The 21202-nt window shown below is 38.9% G+C and overlaps 1 pseudogene; it reads left to right on the forward strand.

Moving 5' to 3' along the window:
- Window positions 1-774: 774 nt before the first annotated feature.
- On the forward strand, window positions 775-10424 carry LOC102488299 (voltage-dependent anion-selective channel protein 1 pseudogene; annotated as a pseudogene).
- The last annotated feature ends 10778 nt before the right edge of the window (window positions 10425-21202 follow it).

Raw genomic sequence — 21202 nt, forward strand, 5'->3', positions numbered from 1 at the left:
ATAAATAACACAAAACAAAAACACTTCAGTAGGCGGCAAATCTTCCAGTTTCATTTCAATTAATTATTTTGAAAAAAGTAAGTGATTTTAGGAAAAATAATAAGTGTAACATGTAGTATTCATTAGTAAAAGAAAATCCTTATTTATAATAGAGAAACCTAACAATCTTTATCTCAGACAGGGGATCGAGGACAATAACGGTGATGACTCATGTTAAAAGCCAGTACTTTTTATATGATGTAATGAAAATGTCACTTTCGCTATATGGTCTTCCTTTTTTTTTTTTATTTTAGAGAGACTTGCTATAGGGTGTGTGTGTTTGTAAGAGAGACAGAGAGAGAGAGACAGAAAGCAAGAAATCACCTCCTACGGGGATGGCTACGTCACAATTCCTTCTCCATTTTCCTTTTAGGATTTGGACACACACATGTTAGTGCACGCGTGTGCACACACACACACACACACACACACACACAAATCATCCCTCAGAGGGGATGGCCATGCCACAGTCCCTTCTTCCCTATTCTCCTCTCAGGATTTTGAGAACTTGTGCACATGCTCCCGGCATGATTTTCAGGCCATTGGGTCTGGGACAAGAATTGTTGTCAGCCGCATGGGATTCTAGCACCTTAAGCAATAAGCTATCTGCTGGCCTGGAACATGCTTTAAAAAATACATATATATGTATTATTATTACTGAAGAGTGCATGCACTTGCCAGAGAGAGAGAGACCCCCCCAATGAGGCTTGGTCACACAGCAATCCTTTTTCCTCCATGCCTCCCTCCCATCAGGATCTGGGGATGCATGCAACACAGATTTGGCATATTTTTCTAGCTGCAGGGGCAGGGGCATGAACCTCAGTTGGCCATGTATGATCCAGTTTCCTCTACACTGGGTTCAACCACTGTTCTACGGGGTCATTCCAGGAACTTACTCTAATGTCACATAACACTTTATGTGATAAATGCATATAGAGCACCTAATATACAGCAGGTCCTCACAGCTGAAAAAGAAAAACAGGCCCTGTTGTCAAAGAGTTTGCAATATATTGAGAGAGTAACATGTTTGCAAATAATAACACTATGAGCTCTGAAGTGAAGCTAGAGTTGTCCACATACTGAATTGGCTTTAATCTTTTCTGTAGCACATATCACATGTACTCTCACTTAGGAAATCACCTCTCTATCATTCTGATTACACTAGATATAGTGGATGTGTGTGGAAACATCTGGTTCATTTTTGTCCTTTCATCTGCAGAATGAGTAAATAAATGAGAGTGGACCTACTTGCTGATTCATGTTTACGACATGAAGGAATATGTGGTCCATTAACAAGCATAGTTTGCTTCCATTCCTGGCTTCCACTAATCTTTGGCATGATTCTGTCTCCATGATGTCTTAGTTGCTTTTTAGTGAAGGCTATGGTGACCATCCCAGTTTGCCAGTGACTCTTCTGGTTTTGGCATCGAACATCTCACATTCTTAAGAATTAATAACAAAACAAAACCCAGTCTTGGGTAACCAAGGATGGTAATCTAGAAAACCCTTACAAATTATGGAGCATATTTAGCTCCTTTATTATATAAGACACTGTTAGAGTAAAGTGATTTAGGGCCAGTCCTGTGGTATAGTGGTTAAGCATTTCACAGATCCCACACAGTTAACCAGGGTTCAAGTCCTGATCCTGGTGGCTTGAAAAAAGAAAAAAAAAAAAAAAAAGAATAACAACAACAAACCCCTGGCCAATGCAAGTGTGTCCAGGATCCTGATGGGATGGCGAATTGGAGAAAATGACATAAGTAAGCCCCACTGTAGGGTGCTTTCTCTCTCTAGCTCTCCTTCTCTCATGGACTTCTGTACACACACTTTCTAGCATAAAATAAAACAAAACAATACAGTGATTCAGTGGATGTTGATAAAGACTCTCTAAGCATTTACCATTTCTCTTTGTGGACTTAGCAACTCTTCAATGTAAGAACCATCTTTCCCACTTGGCAGATGATACAAGTGAGTACAGAATATTGAGCCATAGAGCTGGGTTTCAAATCCAGGGCTGTCCAAAGCTAGTATGAAGCTCTTAGCTGGCAGGTTTAAACACAGTGAAATGGCAAACCAGGTTCGCACTGAGTTTTTTTTTTCAACTCTCAGAAACTTCCAAATCTACCCCTACACTTTTTAAGTACCACCTGCCTTTTTACAAAACCCATTGCAGTTTTCTTAGAATATGTGTGAGCACTCTGCAGTTCAGCTGTCCTGAAAGTTAATCAATTAAGAGAAAAACTGGCCAGCACATTCCTGTGAAGTGTTGTTTGTTTGGTTTGTAGAGCTTACAATTAGCTTGTCTCTGTGGAATGACTCTGGCTACACTTTCTCCAAGCATCTGATTTAAACATTTATGGTCCTTCATATACCGTGGCCTTGGGTGAACTTTTCCAGACAGGTTAGCAATTTCGAATTTGGCAAGCACTTTGGCTTTTCAGTCCGTTTTGAGCAAAAATCAATTTACACTCTTTGCAAACATGGGACAGCATAAATCAGGCAATTGAGTTCACTATTAAAACACAATTGGGACTTGTTTCATTTTGCCAAGGAGAGGGACGAAATACTTTCTACTCATTTCAAACATATCCCTGCCATACCAGGGCAATTTGAAAAGCTTACCGGTCCACCATCCTTTGTCCAATACATGATAAAAACAGAAGCAAGAGAGGTTAGATTATTTGTCTATTGCAGTGCACAGGAAGGCAGGAACAGAGTCAGATTCAGAATTCACAGGTCCTACACACACGGACTGTTCTGAGTTGGTTCACGTTTCCGTGTAGCTCTCCTGCTACTGGATGCTTGTATCTGGTGATCCTCACTGTCCTACTCAGATATCTATCTACTGATTTATGTATTTATCTACCTGCTTATTCATCTTGCTAGAGAAGACATGCACTCACCAGAGACAGAAAGAGAAAGGAAAAGGAGAAAGTATTCCCCATGAGGAATGGTCAGACAGCAATCTCTTCTCTGCCATCTTTCTATCCTTTCAGGATTTGGAGAATGCATGCACACATGATAGGTGCATTACTCAATCTGCTGGGTCTGAACTTGACCTACACAGTAGGCAATGCCCACATCTGCCTGCCTTAACCACCAGACCACAAAGTTGGCCCCAGTCAGCTTTTAATTAAGGATGATATGGAGGAAGTGGAGTCTTCAATCCAAACTTTAAAATAGCTGGGTGCTACAAAACTGGTTTAAATTGGAATAACATAGAAAAGGTTGCAGTTACACAATTTAGGCTTTTGATGGCCAAGTAACTCCAGGGATTAAGAAACTACTGATGTAATCTTGTTTAAAAAATAAATAAATAAAGCAAAATGCAGTTGAACTTGGGAGTGAATCATTCTTTATATCTATCTGGAAAATTCTGGTAGGGGATTTAAGAGAATATTCTGCTGAAGAAAATTAACAATCACTAAAAATTTTGGACTTTTGCACTCTCCAATTTTGCCTGAAAATTCTAACTTTGTTTCTGTAATCACTTTGCTAAATGTGTGCATTGTGAAGCACTTAGCTATTGACTTCTTAATACTTTGGAGAAGGAAATACTATTTTTTTTTTCAGTTACTTAGCTAGATTTTATCAAAGTAAGCTTTGTGCTTTTCATTGTAGTAGATTACATTTCGGATAGCTTTTAAAAGTATTATGTACTACTTTTTCTGATTTATTTGTGTTTCAACCTATCCATATCCATAGTATGAAGGATTATGAGGTAAGCTTTTCTATTGGAAAAACTGCTTAAACTTGAGCTAAACAACAGGGCACCTTAATTTAAGGTCCTCAGCTGAGTATGGGCAAATATTGTTTTTTTAATGTGGTCCTAAATCACTGAAACCTTCTCCAAAATGAAAACCATGGGCTTAAAATAAATTAGTCTAATTAATTAATTAATGTTCAGGCTGTTTTACTGTCTTGCTGGTGCTGACGTTTTTTTACCTGACCCAAACTTTTTTTTTTTTTTTTTTTTTGGGGGGGTTTTTGTTATAGGGCGGGGGCGTTTCCGACAGGGAGAGACATAGAGACAGAAAGCGAGAAATCACCCCCCAGAGGGGATGGTCACGCTGCAGTCCCTTCTCCTCCATTCTCCTCTCGGGATCTTGGGCACGCACGCACACGCACCTGGCGTGAGTTTCAAGTCACCGGATCCAGGACACGAACTGTGGTGGACTACCTGGGAGTCCAGCGAAACAGCCATTACGCTAACTGCTGGTTCCCCTGACCCAAACATTTTGAGAAACTGACTGAACTCGGGTTATATACAACTGGTCAACCTATGGCAGACATGTTGTGGAGAACCTAGTAATTAAGCAGAAATTAAGAGCATTCTAAATTAATATCTGAGAGCTCGATGTCAAGTAAAACTTTAAATAAAGTGCAATGGCATTGAGTTTTTTGTGTGTTTAAAGTTTTTGCCATAGTGTGCATGCACTTGCCAGAGAGAGACAAACAATAAGAGGGAAAGAAAAAAATCTCTCCCTAAGGGGATGACTACTCAGCAATCTTTTTTCTTCCATTTCTCCTCCTGGGATTTCAGGGATGCATGCACATGTGCCCCACATGATTTTCAAGCTGTCAGGTTGGGGACTAGAACCATGGTTGGCCATGTGGGATTCCAGCACCCTAACCATCACACCACCTGCTGGCCTAAAACCTACTTATTCTAACAGTCAGAATGTATACAGGAAAAATTATTTCTTCATGAACTCAAAATTTAATAATCTGACAAAAAGAAATCTTTCAATTAAATAGTAAACACCAAATAGTCAAGCTGATTTCTTTTTAAGAACATAATAAAAGATCTGTTACTTTGAATTGACAATATGGGCCAAACATTGAATTTCCTTTTTTTTTTTTTAAGAGTTTTTTTTTTCTTTTTGCTACAGGGCGCGTGCGCTTGCCAGAAGGACAGAGAGAAACAGAGACAGAAAGCAAAAAAATCACCCCCCAAGTGGGGATGGCCACGCCACAATCCCTTCTCTTTAATTCTCCTCTCAGAATCTTAGACGTGCATGCACACACGCCTGGCATGAGTTTAAGCCACTGAGTCCGGAACTTGAACCATGGTTGACTACGTGGGAGTCCAGACACATAGCTTACGTCAACTGCTGATCCCCCAAACATTGAATTTTCTATAAAATAAATATACGGCTATTCTTCAAGTGTTCAAATAATATTTTTTTTCCAAAGATTAAACATATTTTCTCATCTTGTGTCTCTGATTTGGGTCTGTGTCTATGCTTGTAAAGAAGAAATGCTTTTACCCCATAAAATAGTATAGTCATTTGTTAGGGTTCAAAGGGAAAAATGCTTAAAAGTGGCAATGATCTATTAATCTGAACCTGAGGCCTTGTAGGGCTCTCAAATTTCTGTACTATTTATAAAAGAAATTAATCTACGTGATGTAATTTTACATTCTATTTATATCATTATTCTTTATACAACATAAACACAGAACTCTGTGATGTTATTACATGTCATAAATGTCATCATAATTTGTCTTTACACATCATAAATATCTTACTTTGTGACATTATTACACCTTCGGGTGTCTCTTTCCATATTTATGGTAATTACATCAAAGTATTTACTATAATTATGTCATTTGATGAAATTACAGTAATTACTTCAAAAAATGATAGCCCATGACTAATGAATTAAAATAGCATGGAAATTCACATTAAAAATGACATTAAAATAATGCTAAGGATCTGAGATAACTCACAAGAGCAAGAACATTCATTACTGAGTCTTTAACCTCCAAACTTAACTCCACAAGTTTTTCTCATTGAAGGTTTTATCTTTACTAAAGACTGGGAAATTCTTTGAAATTGTACAGTGAACCATCAAGACCCTAAAAAAATTGGAACCCAGTTGACATCATATTTGGCTGATTGGCAAAATAAAATATAATAATACTTTTAAAAACTTGCTAATCATCATAGGGACCAGCAGTTAGCATAATGGCTATGTTGCTGAACTCCCATGTAGTCAACCATGGTTTGAGTCCTGGACCTGGTGGCTTAAACTCATGCCGGGTGCATGTGTGTGTGTGCCCAAGATCCCGAGAGGAGAATGGAGGAGAAGGGATTGTGGCATGGCCATCTCCCCTAGGGGGTGATTTCTCACTTTCTGTCTCTCTGGCGAGCACACATGCCCTAAGCAAAAACCTCTCCAAAAAAAAAGAAAAGAAAAGAAAAGAAAAACTTGCTAATCATCATAGAAGATCTTTCTCAATCTGTATTTTCACTCACTCTCTTTCACTCTATTATTTTCAGTCTCTCAAGAATAGGTTTATATATGCTATATTATATGTGTTAGGTAACCAACTACCTTGATCCATACTGCCCCCATGAGGGCCTTATTTTTCAAGCTGAAATTTATATTTATAATTCATGAAACATGAAACGGGAAAGGACCAGGAAATCATTTTGTTTTTCCTCTGCCCCAGATAGATTACACATAACAATGGTTGATAAATGGCTCTCCTTTTAGCTATCACCATGGAACCATACTCCACTGCACCCTGGAAAAGCGCAGTCAATGTTTACCTTCCATTATTGTCAAGGACATCCCCCATCTACTGCTCTGCTGCAGGAACGCTCTTCTCCAATCAAGCTTAGCTGACACTTACCATGTTTCCCTTCACCTATGTCCCCACTTTGCCTTTCTACCCTCATTATGGGCATTTTCTCCTTCTACCTGATGCCATGCTCTCCCGATTCTGATATAAACATTTGTAGATTAAACCAACATTTGAGTGCCAACAGGGTACTGTTCTAGGACCTGGAAGCATAAATCATAAATGTGTTTCCTTTGGAACTTAACGTAGAAAAGACAGTAACATTGCAACTCAAGTGAAAAGTAAAACCCCCCAAAACAAATAATTATATAGCTCTTCAGTATGTAATGCATGCTCTAATATGATAATGTAGACACTAAGTAGGATAGCGAATGCTGGCAAAGGGTGGGGAGCTTAGAGTTGCAAATTTTAATTTTTTTTCTCTCTAATGTTTATTTTGCCCACAATTAAGGGAGACAGAAGAGACACAGAGGCAGAAAGACAAGCCCCCCCCAATAGGGCTCTCATGTCTCAATTCACCCCACTGTCGGCCAGTCTAGATCACTGGGTGTACATATGGTCTGGTATGTATAGAGAGGTCTTGGGAAGTGAACCCAGGACCTGCCCCTTCTTCCATGGATCCAGTCGGTTGCAGTATTATTGTGCCACCACCTGGCTTGACTGAAGAAATGATGTCAGAGCAAATGTTCCATAGGGAAGGAGCCATGGGCATATCTGGAGGAAGAGCAGGTATGGTGGGGAGAAGTAGGTAAGAAGATCTATGAAGGAAACTTGAGGCAAGAGGCTGCAGGGTATGTTGGAGGACCAACAATACTGTATGTTGGGACAGGAAGGATGCAAAAAATGGGGGATGGAGACAATAAGGGTGAGGTACGGTTGCTTTTAGGTATATTGTTATTGGACATCAAAGTTGCATGTGAATAGGCAGCCGGGTATTCAAACTTAAGAGTGCATATTTTGAATTCAATCGATTCCATATTGATCCATGAATAGCATTGAAAGAGACACTATTTAAGGCCATGAGATAGAAAAAGGTTGCTTAGGAGTGAGCATGGATGTACTGAAGAAGAGAGGGCAGCTTGTGCTCTGGGGAGCTCCAACAGGAACGGCTCAGAGAGGAGTAGCACCAGCAAAGACTACAGAAAAGAGTGACCCGGTGAAGAAACAGAAGAGCAGTATTCTAACTGATGGAACAATGAAGACAGTGTGTGAATGAGGAGAGGGTGATAAACAGTGTTAAATATTTCAGGAGGGCAAGTGGGGTGAGGACTGAAGTGGCTCATTGGACATAGCACTAAAATGGAACACTTTCAATCTCTCCGATCTAGAGAGAGACTGTGCTAACCGCCCAATTCACCATCCTTCTAAACAAAAATAATTGTGGGTACAAAAAGCTTTATATTTCACATTTTAAATAATATATTAGCGTACAATATATTCATAGCAGCCTAGGAGAGTGCAGACAATGAAACTGGAATGCAGAAATATTAAAATGACGTGAAATCGCAAATTAAAGTTCTTAAACTTGAAATTTGTCTATTTAGATACTTCAGAAAATGTCCCATTAGGGTTTCTCCTACTCATCGCTGTCTCCCATCTCTGACTTCTTATGTTAGGGATTCCCAAAGTATGGACTGGTGACCCTTGGGTTACCAAATCCTCTCATGGGCCTGGCTAGATGAAAACTATTTTCATAATTAATCTAAGAAATTATTATTATTTAGTTATTAATATTATTTTAGGTTTTTGCCATAGAATACATGCACTCACTGGTGAGGGACAGAGAGGGAAACAAGAAATCACCCCTGAGGAGGATAGCCATGCCACAATCCTCTTTCTCCCCCATTCTCCTCTTGGGATTTTGGGCATACATGCACACCATCCCAATGTGATTTTTCAAGCTTCCAGGTCCATGACTCAAATAGCGGTTGGTCATGTGGGAGTTCAGTGCCTTAACTACCCCACCACCTGCTAGCCCCTTTCTGACTCTTTTTATGACAAATATCAACAGATATAAGGGATCTTCAAAAAGTTCATAGAAAATGCATATTATGAAAAAAGTACATAGATTTAAAAATTTTACACCAAAATAAACTTGTACTTTAATTCCATTTTTCTATGAACATTTTGAAATTGCCTCATATAGCTACATTTAACAAAAACTATGAGATCTTCAATGAATTTGAAAACCACCTGTATTGTTTCATTCATGCCACCCCACTTTTCATTCTCTTATATGATGGTTAGGATTTATTTTAGTTTCTTTTTATATAATCCCTATATATCCTCCCAGAATTACTAGCTTTTTAGATCACAGGAACTGGTTTTTTGTTTCTTTTCTTTCTTTCTTTCTTTCTTCTTTCTTTCTTCTTTCTTTCTTTTTTTTTTTTTTTTTTTTTGAGAGGTTTTTGCTAAAGGGTACGTGTACTTGCCAGAAAGACAGAGAGAGATAGAGAGACAGAAAGTGAGAAATCACCCCCCAGGGGGGATGGCCACGCCACAATCCCTTCTCCTCCATTCTACTCTTGGGATCTTGGGGACACACGCACACGCATCCAATGCGAACCGCGGTGGGCTACACGGGAGTTCAGCGACATAGCCATTACGCTAACTGCAGTCCCTGTTTTGTTTTCTTTTCTTTTTAAGAGATTTTCCTATAGGGTGTGTGCACTTGCCCAAGAAACAAAGAGGCAGAAAGACAGCGAGAATCTGGGGTACACAGGCATATGCTGTGAGTTTTAAGCTTCAGGCTCTGGAACTCCAGCCGAGGTGGCCATGTGGGGTCCAGCCATGTGACCATTAAGCCCTCTGCTGGTCCCACCCTGCCTGATTTTCAAACCTCCAATTGAACCTGTTGGTTATGTGGGAGTCCAACCCCTTGACCACTATGCCTCCTGCTGGCTCCCACAGGAACTGTTTTTGACTCAAGAATATCACCATCACAGCCTTGCAGTCCCCACCATAGCTGAAGTCAAGCCGGCTGACGCCACATCCAGGAAGATGGGTGTGCCTCACACATCCGCAAATATGGCAAGTCTGCCAGAGATGACTTCAGTAAGGACCTAATAAAACTTGATTCCAAAACAAAACCTGAGAATTGGTTGGACTTTCCCAGCTCAGGGGCAGCCAACACTGAGACCACCAAAGTGAGGAGCAGTCTGGAAACTCAGTACAGGTGAAACGACGCGGCCTGACGTTTATGGAGAAGCAGGACAGTGACAGCCCGCTACTCACCGAGATCACCGTGGAAGACCAGCTAGCACGTGGACGGAAGCTGACCTTCCCTTCATCCTTCTCACCTCACAAGGGGGAGGGAGAATACTAAAATCAAGAGAGGCTACAAGCCAGAGCACCTCACACTGGGCTGTGATGGGGGTTTGGACATCGCTGGGCCTTCCATGTGGGGAGCTGTAGTGCTAGGTTATGAGGGCTGGCCTGCTGGCTACCAGAAGAATTTTGAGACTGCAAAGTCTCAACTTAGCAGTTGGCTACAAGAGGATGAATCTCAGCTTCGCGCACATGTGAATAGTAGGATGGAGCTGGTGGTTCTATTTATTAGAAAGTGAACAACAAGTGGGAGACTGCTGTGAATCTCACCTGGACAGCAGAAAAAGTCACACTCGCTTCCAAATGGCAGCCAAGTTTCAAATAGAGCTTGACCTCAGTTTCTCAGCAAAAGTGAATAACTCTTGTCTGACAGGCTTAGAATACAAGCAGACCCTAAAGCTGAGGCTGTCAGTTGTCAGTTTTGCTGTACGGCAAGAATGTCAACACTGGTGGCTACACCTTGGTCTAAAACTGGAATTTCCTCTTTCTTTTTCTTTCTTTCTCTTTCTTTCTTTCTTTCTTTCTTTCTTTCTTTCTTTCTTTCTTTCTTTCTTTCTTTCTTTCTTTCTTTCTTTCTCTTCTTTCTTTCTTTCTTTCTTTTTAGAGAAATGTTTGCTATAGGGCATGTGCACTTACAGGAGAGACAGAAGGACAGAAATCACTCCTCGGGAGGATAACCATGCTGCAGTCCATTCTCCTTTTGGAGTTTTGGGCATGCACACAAACGTGCCTGGTGTGAGTTTTAAGCCGCCCCATCTGGGACTCAAATTGCAGTCGACTATGTGAGAATCCAGTGATATAACCACTACACCATCATTGGTCCACTAGAACTGGAATTTCAAGCATAAGTGAACACTGTACAATCATTTCATTTTAGCTATTTGGTAGCATAACTACCTTCAGCATTTATTTTTACTTTTTAATGTTCTATATTCCTGGATGCAAGCATTAGTATCATACTAGATGTACAAGTTAAAGATGACTCTGCTTTAAGATGTTACCCTTTAGGGACCAGCAGTTAGCATAGTGGCTATGTCACTGGACTCCCATGTAGTTGACTATAGTTCGAATCCCAGACCCAGTGGCTTAAACTCACGCCGAGCATGTGTGTGTGTGCCCAAGATCCTGAGAGGAGAATGAAGAAGTAGGGATTGTGGTGGCCATCCTCCCGGGGGGTGATTTCTCGCTTTCTGTCTCTATTGCGAGCACCCAAAAAAAAAAAACCTAAAAAAAAAAAAAAAAAAAAAAAAAAAAAAAAAAAGGATGTTACCCTTTATACCCTTTAGAGGTGTAGAAGAGATTCAGTTCCAAAAATGATCCATTCAGCTGTCGACGTTGGCAGTGGGAATTTGGTGGCCCTTCTAGAAATTCCAGACCTTTTTTTTTTTTTAAGTCTAGAACTAGTTGCAAATGTAAGTTGATAATATATAGGCACCTTGTAAGTTTCTATTGAGTAAATGAATGAAATTGTGACCTCCTGAACTATTAACCTTACTTTCATAACCATAATTGATGAGGTCATTCCTTGATAGTATATACAAACTCATTTGAAAAGACTTTTTTTAGACAAATCTTTGACCTATTTCCACACCATTCTTTTATGTCAAAAATAGTAAGTAGGATTTAATAGCTGGTTTTTTTTTTTTCATGCCATTTTGGGGTGAAAAAGGTTTATGTGATGAAACTAATAATTCACGATTTAATTTTTTCTCCCGTTGTGGTGTTTTGCCCTTGCACTAGAGTATGAAATAGTATTAGAAGCTCCAGTTACAAATTGAGACAAGTTGGTGTGGTTGTAATCACATGGTGACAACACATGGAATCCAAATTGGACTTCTGTTACAGTCTCACACACAAGTTCTTTGTTTTAGTAGTTTAATGGATACATTTTAGAGTCTTCCATTTTGTGTGGAATTACATCACCTCTTTCAAATGCCATAGTTAACATCACTTAAAATAAAATGTGAATAAAATATTATCGGGACCAGCAGTTAGTGTAATGGCTATGTCGCTGGACTCCCACATAGTCGACTGCGGTTCGAGTCCTGGACCTGGTGGCTTAAAACTCACGCTGGGTGCGTGTGCGTGCGTGCCTAAGATCCCGAGAGGAGAATGGAGGAGAAGGGATTGCGGTGTGGCCATCCCCTCTGGGAGGTGATTTCTCGCTTTCTATCTCTATGTCTCTCTCTGTCTGTCTGGCGAGAGCACGTGCCCTACAGCAAAAAAAAAAAAAAAAAAAAACTCTCAAAAAAATGTGAATAAAATACTGAAACCTCAAAAAAAAAAAAAAAGAGAATATTCCTATTGTGGGTTGTTAAGCAATTTTCAATTAATACTTAATTTTTTCCTGTAGATTTCCTAAGTCTCATCACTGGTTAGTTAAATAAAAGGAAAAAAAATACTTCTGGTTATAATTTTGCTGTTTTTGGGAGATAACACTTGTCTTAGGAACTCATTTATTTAACACAGTTTTATTGAACAGACTTTATAGAAAGCCCTATGGAAAACATCACCAACAGGAATGAACCTCCAAATCAACCTTTCATACTGAGTTTTTCATCAAAATGTATAGTAATTGAACACTGAAATAAGATTGCTTGTCATAGGCCCTCCATAATTTATCAAAAAGCATTTCCAGGTGAAGAAAGTGCCTGAGATCCTCTTTTCAAACAATATGTTAAAGTGAAAGTGAATCTTTTTATACTGACTACCATATCCTTCTGCAAAGTTCCTACCAAGATCCCACTCAGTTTACCTGCGATACTGATTTATGTCCAGAAAGTCAATTTAGAGATCAAAAAGTTCCTATGATAACAACTCTGAAGTTACTAATTGGTTGGAACTAATTAGTTGGAATGCCAACTAATCATGACCAAAATAAGGTAGTAGTTTCCTCTATTTAGGGGAGAAAGAGGAAAATTACAGGGATTTGATTTCATTATGAGACCTCAAGTTTATGAACACAAAAAGCTCCTGGTAAGAATAAACCCAATACCATCCTAGGGGACCAGCAGTTAGCATAATGGCTATGTCACTGGACTCCCACATAATTGACTGCAGTTCGCGTCCCGGACCTGGTGGCTTAAAACTCATGCCTGGCGTGTGTGCGTGCGTGCCCAAGATCCCAAGAGGAGAATGGAGGAGAAGGGATTGCGGCATGGCCATCCCCCCTGGGGGGTGATTTCTTGCTTTCTGTCTCTCTGTCTCTCTCTGGCTGGCTGGCGAGTGCACGTGCCCTATAGCAAAAACCTCTCCAAAAAAAAAAAAAAAAAAAAAAACCCAATACCATCCAAACTAAAATTCATTATTATGAACATAAGCCCTTGTAAAAAATTTACTATTACTGAGGCAAGTATTTAAACATTTGAACAAATTAATAAAACAAAAAACAAAAATAAAACCCAAAACTCTGTTTATTAGAAAATTAAATTTGTCAGTACAAAATAACCTGTCCCTTGGCCATAATTCTGGTAAATGTGTCATTTGAAAATAATGTGTACATTATTCTGTGAATGTTGTGAGGCAATAATTCTAATAATTTTTTCTACTTTGGAGTTAACAAAATGAAAAAATAGTGACAATTTTCCATTATTTCTGTTTTTGACTTTTTCAGATGAGGGAAAGAAGTATAAAGGTTTGCGAGGAAAAAAACCCATAACTTTATTGGTTAAATATCTGCCTAAACGTGTTTCACTATTTTTTCTGTTATCCAAATTATTTCCCTTAATGCTACTTCATGGTTCCAAGTTTATTTCTGTATGAATGTTGCATTTATAATCAGACCTTGGAAGAAGTGGTTAAGTGCAAGGATTAGAAGAAGTAAGATATGGAATCTGGTCCCCTCAGGTCATTTGTTTGTATCCAGCTGAAGTCAGCAGTGGCTAAAATTCATTACCATCTGGCAGTTTTTCCATGGCCTCTGTGACAGAACTGTGGTCCTAGTCTAGTACATACTAGACAGATGTCCAGGTCATAAAAATCACAACGATTCTTGGCATTGTGTCACCCCCTTGTTGACAGTATCATCAGACAGGCCAGAGATCTAAGTGGAATAAAGAATGAGCTGTCTTCATCCCATCCAGTGGTCCGTTGGCAAACAGCTACTCGGTCCTTATGTATTCTGTGTGGGGGGAAAAGCTCTTGGCTATACTCAAAGAAAATGGAAATAATGATAATAAATACAGGATCTGACAGCCCAACATAATCAGATATTCTGGTTTATCTCTTTGCACAAACCCAAAAAAAAAATGATGAAATGGTCAAATTTTCAAACCTTTTCTTTCTAATGGCAAGTGATATTTCATGAACTCATGTTGTCTTAAGTTTTCCAGGCCATTGTATGAAGTGCCAAAGGCCAGTCACATCTGTGACTGTAAACACAGCTTGTAAACATGAGCTAGCCATGCAAACTCCTGTAAAAGCTTTCTATATGATATTCTGACATCTTCACTTACCTCTGCCAGGCATCCCACACATTTTTCTGTGACAGACGTATTTTCTGTCATAGACTGAAAAAAAGATTCTTATATCCCCAGCTTTTTCTCTATTTCCTTCACTTTTTTGCTCTTACTGAAATTCTCTGGTCTGACAATGATGCTCCTCTAGTTTTCTCGAATAAGGGCTGGTTTTCCTTCCACTGGCCATTCCAAGATCATTATTCTTCTTGCCTTTGTGATTTCAATATATCCATGGACGATCCATTTAAAAAACTTTCTATGCTCTCCGTTACTGGCTTACTCACCTTCACTGTTCTTGTCCTCCATTAACCTTAGCCACCCACTTCCAAGGTCTCACCCTCATCTGCCTCATCATCAGTAATTGGAAGATTTCCTATTGTGCTCTCTGAGTGTTAAGTCATTGTACTCTCTATTACCAACTATAATTCCCTCTTATATTCTCTTACTCCCTTAATTCTATACCAACTCAGTACTTCCAATCCATTGACCCTTTCGCCTTTCTTTCATCTGTTCCCTTTTGCCTTCACGTCACTCCCAACTAAGTTCAGACTGCATAGTCCATCATTATCTGTCATTAACACTTTACCTTGAATAAACCTCTACTTTCTTGTCTTTCCCTCCTCTTCTGGTAAACACCTGATAAAACCTCAGCTTTGTAAAGCTTCATCTTTCCTTCCGCTACATGCTTACATTTGAAGGGAAGAAGGTGGGAATCACAGCTGAACAACTATAATGTCTGGGTTCTGATTGAATTTATGACCATGAGCTGCATACAGGCCCTTGATAGTGCCTTCCAGTTCCACCCAATTGTTTTAATTGTTTTCTTATTCAATTGGCTTTCACTGTCCAGGAGATTATTTCACATCTAAAAATGATTATGTTCCTTCTTCCTTCTCACTCTTAGCTCAGAAGTGTGCTCCTGAAAAAAACAGCAACCAGAAAACATTCACATCCTCCCATCACCTTATATTGCATCAATTTATCTGCCTCTCTTTTGCAGCAGAATCTTCTCCAATTTAACTAGATTATCCCATTATTATTCTATCCACCATGATATTGCCTATCTTTTAAAAATATGAAGGGGACAGACTGTGATAAAAGGATACCTCTGCAAGGCAATCCTTCATGAGAAAGATCCCAGTTCAAGTCCAGAACTTCTTTGCATAAACTGGATACATGTCCCTGATCTGGGTCTGGCTGGGGGTGAATCATGCTCTTGGGATCCTATGAGAGTTACTGTCTCCTTGTCTCATATCTCTTTGTGCTGCTCATAGAAGAAGTGTATATATAAATATATATGTTTATAATACACACACACAGACATACAGCATATATATATACACACACACACAGTGTATAATATATATACATGCACACACATACATGTATATATGTTATATACACTGTGTATATATGTACATATAAATGCACACACAGCATAGATATACGCACATGTACACAGAGCTCACACACACATATATTCGCACATATATGTGTATATAACTACATATTCTTTTCAGCTTCTGAAGCATTTCTCTTTCCACTTTATGAAAAAGTCCCCAGACTGGGCAACGCTTGTTGTCTTAGTCTTTTTTGTCCTCCTTTTCTCTTGGACTCAGTCCAACCATTTCACTAAAGGGCTCTATTCAGGGGAATGTATGATAAATCCAGTGGTCAGTTTTCAGTCCTAACTTTAGTGACACTTCTCAGCATTACTTAACAGGGTTGGTCATCCCTTCCTCGTCCAAACGCTTCTCTCCCAGTGCTCCCAGTGCTCTGCTCTCTCCGTGTTGGCCTGGTACCAGACTGGCTGGTCCCTCTAGATACCTATACGCTGGAACATTATTCATCAATAACAATCGACGCATGTTCTAACATGGAAGAAGATTGAAAACATGCTGGGTTAAAGAAGTTACTCATCAGTTAAGGGACATTTTGATTCTGTCCTGTGTTTGGCAGTCTGAATAATGCTGTGAACATTCACATATAAGCTTCTGTGTGGTCCATGGTTTTATTTCTCTTGAGTGAAATTGCTGATTTATATGATAACCCAATGTCCAGTTTTGAGAAACTACTGATTTGTTTTCCAAAGCAGTTTTACATTTCTATGATAGTGTCTGAGAGTCTGATTTCTCCACAGCCTCGCCAACACCTGTTATTATCTGCCATTAAAAAAAAAAATAGATGTGGTTTATTTGAGGCAGAGCTTAGGACCAGTTACTCACATGAACAGGTTCTGATTCCCAAGAAGTGTGCTCATCCTTTAACTTTATTAGAACCATCTTAGTGGGTACTGAGTAATGCTCTATTGTGGTTTTGACTTGGCTTTCTCTGATGGATAATGACTCTGTACATCTTGTCATGGGTTTATTGGCCATTTATGTATCTTCTTTGGAGGAATCTTGATTCAGATCTTGTATCCATTTTAGAAATGGGGTTATTTGAATTTTTATTATTGAGTTGTAGTAGTTCCTTTCCTATTATAGATATGAAACTCTATCAGATATATGACTTGCAAATATCTTTTCACATTCTATATATTGTCTCTTTACTTTTGTTGTGATGTACTTTGACATAAAACAGTTTGTGTATATTTTCTTTTTTTTCTTTTGCTTTTGCTGTCTATAATCTAAAAAGTTATTTCCAAAGTCATAGCTTTAACTCAGTCTTTTATTCTAAGAGCTTTATATATTTAGCTCACACATTCAGGTCTTGGTTCTATTCTTAGTTAGTTGTTGTACACTGTGTAAGATGGGGGCTCTGACTTTTCCCTTTTACATGTGGATACCCAAATTTCCTCCAATCCTTTTTTGGTAGTACTATTCTTTTTCATTAGTGTTGTTACCTGCTATGGTTAGAGTATGTCCCTCAGAAATGCATATGTTGGGACTTGATTGAACTGACTGAATCGTAAAAGGATCAAGCTAAAACTTAATTACTTCATGACGCTCCAAGGTGGGGCCCACTGGGCAGTGACTGGTTTCTGGTGAGTGCATCATGGAGACAGCACTCTGTGAATAGATTAATGGTGTCTCAGGAGACTCAGTGAGTTTCAGATCTCAAAAGAGGATGGGGCCAGTAGATAGCATGATGGTTAAAGTGCTGGACTCCCACATGGTCGACTGTGGTTCTAGTTTCAGACCTGGCAACTTCCAAATAACGTCAGACACATGCATGCACAACCAAGATCCAGAGAAGGATAGTGTGGTGTGACTATCCCCCTTAAGGAGAGATTTCTCCCTTTCCCTCTATATGTCTCTTTTGCTGATGAATGTACATACTCACCAGAAAGAAATGAAAGAAAAAGAAAGAAGGAAAGAAAAAGAAAGAAGAAAGAAGAAAGAAAAGAAAGAAAGAAAGAAAGAAAGAAAGAAAGAAAGAAAGAAAGAAAGAAAGAAAGAAAGGGTTAGTTCTTGTGAGAGCTGGTTGCTAAAACAGACAGGGCAAGTTGCTCATGACCTCTCTCTGCACATCTCTGCCATCCTCTGTGCTTCTGTTGGCCACACTGTGGGCCTGGGATGTAGGACTTTCCAGCCACAAGAATTATGAGTTTGTAAATAAATTTCAATCTGCTTTATAAATCACCCAGGCTCAGGTATTTCTGTTAGCAATGCAATAAAGGGCTAAGACAGTATCATTATGAAAATCAAAAACAACAATTAATATTAAAGGTGAGGGTTTCTATCTGAGCTATCAATTCTGTTACATCGACCCATATCTTTATCCTTATGTTAGCACCACACTCTTGATTCCTGTAGTTTTGCAGTAAATTTTAAACTTCAGAGTTTTGAGCCTTCCAACATTTTTTTTTTTAATTTCAAGATTGTTTGCAATACTTTTGAACCCTTCAATATCAACATAAGATGTCAGGTTAAGTTGTTATTCTTTTGCAAAGAATTGAGGTTGAGAAACCAGAAGAAGGATAGCTGTCTGAGAGCAGCGAAGCAAAATGAGACAAATAATAGTGTCTGACCCTCTAATTCACACTAATGTTATTCACACTACCTGGAGAGCAATGACGATGTCATCCATGCATATGAATAAAATAAGAATAAACTCTTTCTAACTTTTCTATAGTTGAATTACAATCACATGGGAATATCACAATTGAAGGGTAAATGGTCATGTTTCAAGATGGTCAGTCTTATCCCAGGAGATAATTGGTATGAAGTATGCAAAACCACACATAGTACCAAAAATGAAATATTAAAAATGAGAATGCCCATGATGGGAAAAGAGATATCTGTAGGACTTCTAAAAAATTTCTCTGATGAGTAATAAGGAAGACATGGAAATCAGACCTGCTCACCACAGTTACCTACCTTTAAAGGATTCTTGCATAATCTTGCATTTCGATGCATTTGCTAACAATAAAATGACTTGGACGGTAAACAACTTGTTTGACAAGATTTAAAAATTACAAGTGGATGCAATGTTGGAGCTAGAAGTTTTTATAGCTACGCTGCAGGTTGTTTTGATCTTTCTCTTCAGTCTCTAACTTGTTATATAATCGCTAACCTTGATTAAAGTGCTTTGTAGACAGAAAGTCTGTCTATCTTCTTGGGTCTACAGTGTATAATCCACTGCTAAGTGAGTAGCAGGTGATCAATAAATGCTAATTTAATAAGTGAATGAACCTTAAAGCATTTAAAAAAGTAACAGAGGCAAAAATGCAACTGGCTGAGCTCCATGAATTCTACTTTGGACTAGGCATGGTGAAATGAACAGGTAAATATAATCTAGGTAGCTGAGGGAAAAAGTCACAGCTTCAATTTATTCTCCAGCATCTTGGAGAGTCAAAGGATAAAACAGCAAGGAATGTATGGCAAGGGCGACACCAAACAGTATCACTACATGTAGTCAAATGTTTCCTATTGCAGATCCGAGCAGTTGCCACTCCTTTCACATTTCAAGTCTCCAAATGTGTGGTCTACCCATTCGAATGAGGCTGAGTTTCTATTTATGTACTCACAGCTCAAGTTATCATGAATTAAGTCATGCGCCATTCAAGAATGTGATGTGCACATTTACGAAAGAATTAATATGTGCAGCTACATTGCCTTTAACAAATTACTATTAGGCCGGATATGGAATGCATTGCTAAGAAATACTTAACAGATGATACTATGACAATGTGCTATTAAGCATGTCTCTGTAATGTCAATATTATTAAACCTATGTACCCAGCTAATCCATGAATATAAATTGCATTTGTATCAGACACATTTTATTATTTGTTAGAATCAGCATGAAGCTGTAAATACTCCATTGAAGCAACCTAAGGGCACGTCTCCATCTAAATTGGAGCCTAGAGAACCACTAAGTTCAGATCTTATCCAACGGTGAGTCCCTTAGGTCCTGTTTTGCCATGTCACTATGTTGAATCAGATGTAACTCAAAGATGGGATTGTTTTCCAGTGCATATTAAAATAGCCACAGTGACTAGTACTGTAATTTGTTGAGGACTACAAACTTCCTGGTACTGTAGTTTAAGTGGTTTCGAAATTTTGTTGTAGATTGTCTCCCAGAGTCTGTTATTATCCCCAAACATAAGGAAGAAGAAAGTACGGTTCAGAGGAATTGTTCAAAGTGTCAATATTTTAGTGCAAAGGCTTGGACCCAAATTCAGTTGTGTTGTTACCAATCACGGACTTTTTACATAAAACTGAATTATGTGCTAAACTGTGGAAACTTGGGATAATTGAAACTGTCTTGTTTGAGTCCCCTGCTAGCGGATGGTGGGTATGTGTGTTTTCCCTCAGCTTCTCTCTGTACAAATAGAGATGGCGCTTTATTATAAAAATGGTGTGGCACCATAAGTGAAAAATTATTTTAAAAGGTTTCCCACAAAGCCACTGCTGTTTGTAAAGTACAATTGGATATTTGGTTTTATTATCCCTATTAGGAAGAATCTAGTGTAATGCACAACAGCACTTCCTTATTTTGAGCCCTTCTTCTATATACCCAGTCTAATGTTTAGTTCATGTTTTGAGTTTTGAGACTCACTTTAATTGGGACTGTCTTCCATTTGCTGACAATATCTCTGTTGATAATTTTTGCCTACTTTTAGGTATTCCGGCTAACCATGGAAATACACATGTGTGAACATAAAATTCCCTCTTACTTGCAACTTTGTCAAATACTGAGAGATGGTAAAAATCGGCCCAGGGTGTAGCAAGGGATGGAGTTGGGGAACAAGAATTTGCTGAGAAGATAGGGAAGGAGCCCTAGAGTCTGCAGATCCGTTGGCCTTTCCTATTCTGCTAAATGTAAGCAATGCACATTACAGTAGAACCTTACACTCCCTTCTCACCTACCTGCCATCTTCTTGAAAACAAATACTGTATCTAAGACTCATTGACAGTCACACACATCAAAAATTCATTGCAACCTTTTCATATGAGGGGAGTTCTAAATTTTTTTTTTGAAAAACAGATTAAAGTACACATTTATTTTAGTGCAATAATTTTGAGATCTAGGCTGGCCCCATAGTGCACCTAAGGGCCGCACAAAGGAAGCCAGCTTCCACATTGCTGATTGGTGTTCAAACCTGTCCCCAGTGGCTAGAAAGACATACAGATACCTGTACCTGGGATACTGATGGGGTGCAGAATTGGAGAGAGAAGGAACCAGGGCTTGCTGTGGGTTACTTTCTCTTTCTCATGTGTGTGTAGCTATAGCTACTTCTGAGATTAAAACATGTTTTTTTTTGAAATCCGTGCATAGTTTTTTCCATAATATGCATCGTCTCTGAACTTTTTTTTTTTTTTTTTTTTGAGAGGTTTTCACT

This window comes from Tupaia chinensis, unplaced genomic scaffold, assembly GCF_000334495.1.
Source record: "Tupaia chinensis unplaced genomic scaffold, TupChi_1.0 Scaffold000028_1, whole genome shotgun sequence".
Lineage (NCBI taxonomy): Eukaryota > Metazoa > Chordata > Mammalia > Scandentia > Tupaiidae > Tupaia > Tupaia belangeri.